Here is an 11728-nt window from a genome sequence, read left to right as displayed (position 1 = left end):
CGAGCTAGATAAGCACGGTGTACAGTGAGTGTACCGTTGGCCGACCTATGCCTTGACCTTGCGGCCGGCAGATATTGTGGGGGTAAACGTTAAAGGGCAGCTGCTCCATTGACCTGGCAGTGCAGCTACTTTGACTTTTGACAAGGGCAACACTGCGTATGCGCAATCTTTGGCATTTGGCAAAACTTAAAGCGCTTAAAGCTGTTACACCAACTTTTCGTTTGCCGCATAAACTTTGGCTCGTTCTGTCTTTTTTTTTTTTTTTTTATTTCATTTTGTATTTTACCATTTGTTGCAGTGGCAAAGTTGCGGCGCCAAAAGTTTCTCGAGCTGCAACAATAACAATGCAGAAAGTTTTGACAGCTCGCCTCAGCCCACCTTGGGGAGTCGCTGGCGGCTTAGTCAGATTCAACCACCTGGCCGACGGGCCACACCCTGCTTCTGCTATTATCTAAAAATGAAAATGCTCAGAACATCCGCCTAGAGCCAAAAGTTTTCACTGCTGCTGCACATTTTCATAATGCACATTTCGAATGAGCTCTCGATGCCAGATTCTCGATTCACGAATCATTTTCTAGTGCCGTTTTCTATTTGTCTTCCGCCATTTCAATTATGGCAATTTAATTGAAAAACAAATTCAATTTCGAACTTGACTCCTGCTGGAAAGTTTTTGTTTCGCTTCAGCCGACTGACGGTTGATAGGCGGCCTGAAAGCCTGAAAGCAAATTCGTATTGCAAAAGCGACGAGAATTGCAAATTGCAAATTGTAAAATGTAAAGCGAGTCAAGTTTGCGTTTTTCTTGGCCTTTTAATTGTTGCTCGTGCACAAAATAACATTGATTAATTAATCTTTCATGTGGATAACAGCACTCCCTGCACTCCCAGTGGATGTGTGACGACTTACTTAACTTAAGCTGCACTCAATCGATCTGCACAAGTACAAGCAGCAGACACAGTTGCCTGACATGCATTTTAATTAAAAAGGCCGTGACAAGCGACAAGCACAGCAGAGCACGGCAAAGAGTTGGACAGCAGCATCCTGAGAATCTCTTGCGCCGCACCCACTGCCTCCTCCTTTCGCCATTCCATTTCACGTTATCAGCCGATACTCATATACATATACTCATATACTCATACAAATAAACATACATATATGTCTGCGTAAGCCGTGCCCTGACAGCCAACGACATATAGTTTGCAATTTTAAACCCAAATTAAATTACCGCGTCATCGTTGCCCCCTCGCACTCTCCCCCCGAGGCTAAAGTTGTTGCGTAGCGTACATTTTTTACCCTATATAAAAGCGACAAATAATGTTATTCAGAGACACATATACTTATGCAATTTATGCTAATGAGTATTTCATGTTAAAGATATTTAAAAAAAAAAAAAAAAAAAAAAACCTACAAATAGTTCTCATTCCACTTCGATTTCCTGAACTTTTGAAATTTGATTTAAATGAGTCTTAGTTACTGTCAATATTCATAATCTTACAGGGTATATGCTGGCCTTAATTATGTAGTTTGTTGCTGACTTGTGCCTCTGGTAGCTTTCGCTTGTTGGTGAACAAATTCTTGTTAAGCATAGTTTATGCAGTCTTCCTCATTCACTTACATTTTAAGTTATGCACTAATAACAAATACTGTATAGTTGTGTGTTTGGATTTCATTTTTTATTTTTTTTTATTCATAAATCTGTTAGTTTGTTGTGTGTAAGGACTCATGACATTAAATACAAACGTCGTATGTAGCACGGTGATTATCATAAATTTATGTATAAATATATTTATTCTCTACCATTAAGTGTATCCGCCTCCAATAGAGAAAAATTAAACAAAAATTATAAAATTTACATAATTTAATGGAGCTACTCATAAAATTATTATAAGCAGCTTCATATTCCAATCAAATCTTTCGCCAGCACATATTTCTTTAAAATCCATTTCTTTACACATTTTGCTAAAATAACAAAAATGTAAATTATCATTAAACTACTGTGCTTTAATCCTGTTGAAAACTAAACATTAAAAAAGTATTATTAGCTGTATATCGTATATCAGATAATGAAACAAATAATATTTAACGCATTCATAATCCTCAAATCAACACATTGAAATGCTAATGAGCAATAATAATAACGATGACTTGTCAATTTAAATCGACATCAATATATTAATTCTAATTGAGCCCGCTTAATTCGTAATTAGCAAATAATTTCGCAATGTATACATATATATATATATGTACACAATAATTTGCATTTATTGCTGTGCGCGTGACAATTTGAGCATAAATTAGATTTGACAGATTCCCATAAATTAGTCGGCCAAATGGTGTTTATGCTCAGCTCACATTAGTGTTGCATTAATTGATAAATATTTTTATTGACGGCAACCGCAGCTGCTGTTGTTGCTCCTAAATTAAACAATAATAATCGTCAGCTGCGACAGCCGCAAAATAAAACAACTCGAACAACCTTTCAGCTGACTGCGATACGAGTAAACTATTTAAAATAATCATTTCTGCTGGCAGCGTAATATTCGAATTCCAGCCAACAAATGCCATAAATATGCGAGTGCGGCCACAGAGCCGCAGGCACAGTTGTAGCCACAGTCTAACGCCAAGGACCGCCAGTGGATACGGGCATGGCTCTGACAGGCAGCTGGACGAGGGTAACGGAGCGGGAGCTCTTACGGCTAGGCTAGCTGTGGGCCAACAATGCTGGCATTATGGCTTGCATTTCAGGCTTCAACGGGCCCCAGCTCAACTCCATGCTGGCTTCGCAGTTCCGCTTGCGTGCCGATTTACCAGACTTTGTAATGGCTAAAAGTGCCAAAGTTTATTATTAAATTATGTTGTCAAATTAAACCGTTGAAGAAAAATCAATTTCGACCAGCCGGCTAACGGGGTTGTAGCCCGTGTGTGCGCTTGAGTCGTGCGAATGAACCCAACTAATCAAATTAAATTTATTTTTACAAAATATAAAATTCGATACAGTCGAAAGCAACCGAAGCCAAGCCCCATCCAAAGCCCATACCCAAACCTAAACCCGAACCCAGAACCAAATCCTAACCCAAACCAATACAATACAGTAGCCAAAAATTCGATGCTGGAAATCGAATATTTTTGTCAATCTACTGCCCCAAGTCGAATTTCTTGCTATAGGGCTGGCTCGCTGGCCGAGCTGTAAATAGCCCAAGTGCTCGAGAATATCGATCGCTCAGTTTATATATATTTTCATATATTTATATATGTATATGTACCTAACGTATTCCACGTATTCTATATTTCGATTTTGTGTTTGCCACCAAAATAACATGGTGTTTGCAGCAGCAGCAACCGCAGAAGCCAAAAGCAAATCATTTTCATCAACAAGAAAACTAAACGAGCCGCTCGGTTAGACAAGGCTAGAAAGATATCACGTGACAAAGAGAGAGAGAGAGAGAGAGAGAGAGAGTGAGAGAGAGTGAGAGAGAGTGAGCGGGAGGGATAGACAGCTACTGAGCTTTCTTTATAGAATTACTTCTGGCGCAGTAAGTTTTCCAGCCGAACGAGCTGTCGATGGAGTCGCTCTGCCGCTTCCGCTCCCGAGCCGGCTCCTGCTGCTACTGCTCTCCTGGTGCTGGTGCTGGTGGTGGTGGTAGTGGTGTAGTGGTGCTGTTAGTCCACTGTGTGAGCACTGCCATTGTTCCTCAGAGTCCGTGCAACCCTTTGGCTATGCGTCATTCTGAATGAATATCCATTCATTGATTTGCTTTTGCCAGGACCAACTAGCGCAGAAGAGCGTGTGCACCGAGGCAAAGCTGGCCATTTGGCCGGCTATTAAAAGCGTTTGCAAGTCACCAGCACTATTCCGTCACTTAGAGATGGTGTTGGCCTAGTTGCTGTTGCTGTTGTTGTTTTGCTAGCTTGCTAAGTGGCCGTGTGATTGACCAATCGCGCGTCCCACAAGTGGGCAAGGTGCGGCTGGACCGCATGTTGCGTCTTGTGCAACGATGTCGACAACGCTGTTGATGTTGATGTTGATGTCTTGACCGTGGCCCCGGCTAATAAATTACAGACGCCTGCGGGCCAAGAAATAGACGTTGACTGAACTGTAGCAGGACGGCAGGCCCAGCCTCGGCTCGGCCGGCCATCGGTGAATGATTAATTACACTTAATTGTAATTTATACGCGCTAGCAAGCTCCAGCTCAAGCACGGGCTCCCTGAGCGCCTTTTACGCTGAAGTCTCATCGAAATGTAAGCGACTCGCAGTGTACTTTTATTATTTCGGCTAATTGCCTATTAGGCAGCAAGATTTCTTTTAAAAATGTCTCTTAGTGCTCTTCTGACAGAGCCCAGGGCTACGCCTACGGCGAGTTCTGCGAATTGTCACGCCCTCAAGTGTAGCACGCCTTCTTGCTAGCTGCTGGTCAGCTCAGCAAAGGCAACGCCCCCCTCCCCTTGCCAGTGCGTGTAAATGTGAACCATTTGTTTGATATAAATCATGAAACTGTTGTCTAAATGTTCTGGCGTTCCATTTCTTTCCTGTTGCTTCTGCGGCAGCAATCATTAATCATGTGGGCTAACAGCAGCAATGCTTCAGGTCGGAGAGGCTTCTCTTGACCTTAGCCAAAATGTGGCATTTACTTAAAGTTGATTTACTCAATACAATGGCCATTAGCCAGAGAGAAATTTAATTGCCCGACTATGAATGTGGCTTGACTCGGAATTCACGCATTATTCAGTTACTGTGATTTGCAATTTGAATTTTCCGAATCCTTAATTAATTGACACAGCCGAAGCCAAGACAATTTACCGACTTACTATGACAAATTAATTGTCCGCAAATTACAGTGCGAGAACATTTGCCAAAACTTCAATTATCCAATTTGAAGATGCGAACTTAACAAAACTTTGATTTGGATTTGCTGACCAATAAACCAATCAATAAGCATCATTAAAAAGTTTTCCTTCTCTCTCTCTCTCTCCGTCTCTCTCTATCTTTCTCTATATCTCCCTCTTTTTCGTTCTCCTCTTTCACTTGCAGTTTCGCAACCAGAGTTTTCCACTTGGAAATTAAATAAATTGCATCCCCAACATTCAATTAAGTGGCGCCCGAAGTTAAAACAGGATAGAGCAGCTATCCTTGGCATACTGATTGCAGTTGAGAGTGGACTGCAATCAATTATACGTCAAGTAAATACAAATTATTTCTGTCTTTGAGCATTAATGCTCGCTTATTAAATGTGACTCCTTGCCTGTTTATATAACACTACATCTATGGCATAATTTGTAGTTTGAAACTTTCATGTCCACTCAGCCGCTGATTAGAGAGTGTCTATTAGAGACATTATGCCAAGAGTACTGAAATATAAGATTAGAAAAATTCCAGAGAGGTATACAACTTTCTAGAGGAAGCAGCAAATTAATTACACTTAAGTGATCAATCGTTAAATTGAAAATAAACATGATAATGCTAACATACTTGTCTTTTGAAGAAAAATTAACTACCTTAGCCCTGGGACTTTAAGTAAATACATAAATTTGCCATTTGAAATTTAAGCATTCTCCTAATGAATAAAAACTTTAGCGTAAAGTTCCAAATTGAGTGCAATAGATCAAGTTGCATTGCTAAGCTGAAATTCGAGGGTCAAAGTTGACGAGCTTTGCTGCGAATTTGTATGCTGGCTGGCAATGTTATGACTTGGTCCGGCTTGGCTGGAGCTGCTGACATAGATTTGGCTTAAATATTTCGCACGAATTTTCATTTAACGACGGCATGCAAGGAAAGGCGAAAAACAATTCTGAAATGTTTGCTCACTGCGCCTCACCAGGCCTCACTAGGCCTCACCACGCCTGCAATTTTCGCCTCTATTTTCTTTTTCTTTGCTTTTGTTTGTTTAATATATACACGCACTTTTTTTGCGATGTTGTTTTTGTTTGAGTTTCAGCTGCAATTGGCGCAGGAAAAAACTGAAAGCGGAGCAGCGCAAACAATGCTCTGCGAGATTTCGGGCCCGGCTCCCTCTCGGCCCCGCCCATTTTGGCATCGCCCAGCAAGTTTCGACACGTTTGCGTCCATTTTCCGTGCATAAATTAATGCCGGCGTGGTCCTTTCCCAATACTCTTGTACTTTTATTTGGTTGTTTGTCTATTTTTTCCGTTTGTTAAATATTTACATACTTAAAACCGCAACAATCAGCTGTTTGTGTGTATACTTAAAAAAATGAAATGCTTTTTCTACTAGCTACAGACAGTGTAGCCTTTGTACCGGATTGGTTCTTAATTGCTTTCCGTTGAAAGTATTTGAAAGGAGTTTCTTTTCGTTTGCATTCAGCAAAATGGAAATGAAAAATCCGGAATAGACAGCTCTTCTTAAACTTCTTCTTCGACTATACTGAGGCAATAATATCAGGAGTATAAGAATGGCAAGCCTCCAGCTCTCTGGTTGCACTGTTTCATGCAATTTCAGCATTTCTTTCGATTTAAGTGGCAGACTATTAAAATGTTTACGAGCAAGAGCTTGAGCTGTCAAAGGAACAGTTGACCCCCAATAAAGCACAAAGACATTCATCGATTGGCATGTTTTTTGCATCCAGTTGCCTGCATCGGGAGATAACTTGAAATTGCGAAATTTGTCGAAATGTCAAAATTGTTGAAAATTGTCAAGATGTCGAATTTCATATCAACCTGAGCAGCTGCGGAGAGGAGGGGCGCTGCTGAGCCAGCATCGCATCTGTAGCGCAATAGTTTAATGGGTGCACAATTGGCACAGAAGTTGACATATTTCAGAGAGTATATACAGTTATATATGTTATATTTATTTTAGTGTTGCCCCCAATGCGAGCGAAGCGCCAAGTATTTTAGGATATTCCCCATAGCTGAGCTCCACTTTGCGGAGCATTCGCATCGTTCCCGGCTGGTGCACACAGCCAGTGACAGACAAGCCACGAGCTGACGATAGATATTGCAATGTTGCTTTTATAAAATATAAAATAACGAACCGCATGACTCCGGGTAGACTTCTCTTTTTCTGGGTTACGGCAAATGCACAAGCCAAGCGTCTGTGCCATTAGTGCAAATGTCAATACGAATGCCCGAGGCGGAAATGACAATGCGGCATAGTGTCGGCACACGTTTGTCAGCCCACGCACAGACAGACACACACACACGCACATACACACACTTACACATACTTATACACAATGCACTGGATGTGCTGTCTGAAGGAATGCCACGCAGACATTGTGAGACATATCAGAAGACTCTTGACTTCGAAGAGTATCGTGCTACTTTGATAGCATTGGCCACATATCTTTAGCCCACAAACAGACCCCCAATATGCATACATACTCAGATAAGTCTACGGAAGCCACATCCCGAAACCTTAGCAACTTAAGCCAACTGCATTACTTGTAACCAAATAGCTAAATGTAAATAACTACTCAATGAGAACTTAACCAGAAATTGGCTAGATAACCAAAGAACAAATAGCTAATAAAAACAAATATAAAAAATAAATGTATAATTCGAAGTTTAAAAAGAAAATTAAAACAAATTTACGAGAATTACATTATGTTATATGTCATTGACTAAAAGCTGAGATGACAGAATACAGATATACGCAAATAGAGACTATTACTTACATATATAAACATATATAATATCAATATGTGTGTGTTTCTCTCAGAATAGCTGTATGCATCTATCTATAAAACTAGACCCATGAATGTGTATGACAAAGCTCTTTTGTACCTTCTGATTCCCACTTTCGAATTTATTAAGGAACCCTACAACTAACTACTAAGTATAACTTATAAAACGGTATATATAATATATATATGGCTAAGCAACAACAACTATATACTACTATATGAATTAATGGAAACGGACAACAGAAATGAATTTTATTGCTTAAACCAATGCACAGGCTAATCTTAAGTAAAAACTATGCTAAAAGCATTTAATAGTATAAATATACCTTGAGGAGGACTAGAAATATTGATAGCTAAACACTTATCGATGATTGCAAAAGTATAGTCAAAGCCCCACATGGATTATCAATATATACGTATATAACTAATGATATGTGTACATTATGTTTCGATGTAGCCAGAAATTATTGTTAAATGTTACTGTCTAAAATAGCATTGATGTAAATGTGTGCGTTCAATCATTGTATGCATATATAACAGCATATATAGTATTATTGCATAGATAAACCAAAATCAAAACCAAAAGCAAAAGCGAAAACAACAAAATATGAAGCAAATAGAACTCCCTGTAAAATACTCGAAAGAGCTAGGAATTAGTTCTATGTGTGAATGTCTATATACAGATGATAATCCATATTTAATTAAGAACTTGGATCACCCCATTGGCAAAAGCCGCAGCTGTTCTCTTCGCTTTATGAATTCAATTATTGATGATTATCAATTGTACATTTCAAAGTTATTGTTAAGTTAAAAACCTACTGAGCATTACTTAAATAAATACTGAATATATTAATAAGAAAACTCATCATTGTTTATTTATGTAGAGGGACTTGGTTCGTAATCAGACTGTTTTGGGTAAGTATTTGTTATATTTTAGTAATTAAGACTGTTTATACTGCTCTTTAAATTTAAATGAAGTTTGTAATTCCATATAGCTTTAGAGGTCAAAGCCTATCTAAATGGTATAGTAATCTCGCTCTCTCTCTCTGTCTCTCGCTCTCCCCCCCTCAATCTTTCTCTCTCATTCTCTCTATTGTAGTAATGAAAAGGTACAAGGAATGCATGGCTCAAAGCATTTCTAATCTGTTTTCCATGCTCATCCCAAATGTCTCTGGGTATACATCCATTGTTAACTTCACAGCATGCGATATGAGTTTATTAAAATATGTTACAGGGTTTTAATATGAAGTAAGGATTGAACACGAGCCTACAACAAGAATCTTTTGATAGGTTTTATGAAGAGGAGCCTCGTCGGCATTGTTGTTATTATTAATATTTTTTGCAATGCGCAGGTCTCTCTGTAGGTACTTTTGTCAAGATGTAACCCGCTCTGCAGCTAGTCAAGTCTAAATTTTAATAAATATTCTATTGCTAAATTTGTTTACCTTGGCATAATGTCTGCCATCTGAATACGGCACGAATGCTAAAAAGGAATGAAAAAAGGAATGCAACAAAAGCCAAAGGAAGATTCTTTTCAACCATAATGGACCGAGTCTACATGCAAACTCACAATATACATTTATGCCTTTGAGGGCATCTGGCTAAAGCAGATAAAAATAAAAAATAGATGAACTTACTTCGTTTTATGCGCCATCGCACAGTGTGTGTTATTTTTTACAGGGGATTACTTTCATTTCAAAAAACGAGCTATATATTCATACATTTTAAATAAGTATTTTTGAGATTTAAAAAAAAATATATACATATATATAATAATAATAATATTTCGCTTGCTTTATAATTATAGGGATAATACCCTTTTCTAGTTAACAGATTATGCAATTCGTCATGAATTTATTAAACTCTTTTGAAAATGTTTGAACATATTTGTTACATTTCTCACACAAAGGCTCTACTGTACACTCTTCAGCTGGCTCACATCTGCTTAACATATTTGTCTGCATATATCCAATTTCCAAGGCTAATCGTGTATGTACTTTTATTTAGCTTTCAGACCAACTGCTGCAGCGGCAGCAGCAGGATTCAAATAAAACGTACAAATAACCTCAAGGCAATGCGAGAGTTCAACACATTAAAGTGAGCAAAAAATTTTAATGAAAAACATGATAAGCTAAAAGAAATAAAGTACAAAAAATGGTCTAGACAACATCACTCGACTGGTAAATATCCTGTACCGTATTGAGCATCATGCAGAGAATATAATAATAATAATTATCTACGAGTTAGGCCGTACAATTGATATAAAATAAATAAATTTATACGAATATTATTTATTGTTCAAATGGGGAGCTGGAAAATATTATTTATTAAAAAAATTTTGCTCGGCTCTTGAATTGAACAAAATTACAAGACATGTGTTTTGTTTTTATTCATCATCATACCCAGCATTCACATTTTTCCACAGGGTAAAACCAGTCAGCAAATGATACCCGATAAGTTTGCATATCTGGGGGCAGCCCCCAAAATAAAATTCACTGGCAAACGGCAAACGACCAATCGTGATGTAACCCTCAGGCTGATGTATGCCACTTAGTGCTGTATGCAGAGGGACTATTCACATCACATATAAACTATATAATCTAGTTTCATTTAAAAACTTACCTAAAGATATTAGAGCTCTTAAAAAAATATATAAAATTAAGTAAAGAGAAACTTTTTATGAATCTATACTTGCAAATGGCGTAATAAGAAAAAAAAAAAAAAAAAAAAACACACAAAAAAACTATTTAGTTATTTTCATCAAATTAGACAAACAAAAAAGTTTTTATTCGATCGTTAAGCATCAATAGAAACAAAAAGTGCAAATTCCAGAAATACTGCAAATTCGGAAAAGCAATAAAAAGCAAAACAAATGCACACATACATGGCTAGCTATAGTACATATATGTACGTATATAGACTCAGTATATATTTCTATACTGAATCGTCTAAAGGGTTATGGTTAGGGTTAGGGGGGGAACATATTTATAGATGTGCGCCACGTTGCCTGCAGGATAGCAAAGTCCTAACCAAAATTCTATTGAACTTTCCACCGATTTTCATTTAGCTGGCAGCCTTAAGCCATGTCAGTTTCAGCATTTTCAGATTTATTGGAAAACCAGCAAGCAACCAGGCAGGCAGGTAGTGAGGCAGTCAGACCCGCCCCTCTGTGGCTGCTGTAAATGATTTGCCAGCATATTTCAAACGCATTTAATGGCATTGCTCATTTGTCTACCAGCAACAGAATCTGCTTGTGGCTTGCCGAAACCACGGCTGCAGCCACAGACTTGCACTTTTCCATTCGCACAGAACTTTATTGAACGAGAAGTGGAGTGTGAACTGATTAGAGTGCAGGTGTGTGTATCTTACATACATATATAATATATACATATAGGTGTATATATAAACAAATATTCCTGCTGCTTGAACTTGTAGTGTAAACAAATACATATGTATACTGTTATTTATAAAAGTATTCCAACCACTTGATTTCAGTGTTATGGGAGAATAAAACGATTTGTTGAAGTTTTCGATAACATGCCCAAAGTAAATTTTCTATTACCTATTATGCAGAGGTTGTAAACGATTAAAAGTTTTTGTTGGAAGCTATCAAGTCTCTTCTCGGCTGTGTAGAAACGAGAGCTTAAATAATTTACAAATTTATTATTCCATTGTGTGATTTATTCAATTTCAACAATCATATATTGAAACAATATGACGCAATTATTCTTTTGTTATGACCAAAACTGTATGAAAATTAAATTTTTTTTTTTTATTTACTGAAATTTGTTTGTTCATTTCATAACTACAAAGGTAAAGTGCAAATATTTTACATATATACAGGTAAAAAAAAAGTGGTTGTGTGTGTAAATACACTGTTATATTTAAAATTATTGATAACTATTTAAGTTTTAACCGCAGCAAAGTTAATTTGTTACTCCGGGGCTCCCCGGGTTTCTTTTTATAAATGACAGCTCTAGATTATATAATTAATCTTGAAAACACTTTTTACTACCCTCATTGGTTGTCATCGGTAACTTCTTTAATTTCTTCGCTTTGTCATATCATATCAGTTCTCAAGCATTAAAGCTA

Source organism: Drosophila mojavensis, unplaced genomic scaffold (assembly GCF_018153725.1).
Source record: "Drosophila mojavensis isolate 15081-1352.22 unplaced genomic scaffold, ASM1815372v1 contig_16, whole genome shotgun sequence".
NCBI lineage: Eukaryota > Metazoa > Arthropoda > Insecta > Diptera > Drosophilidae > Drosophila > Drosophila mojavensis.
This window is presented reverse-complemented; position numbering follows the sequence as displayed.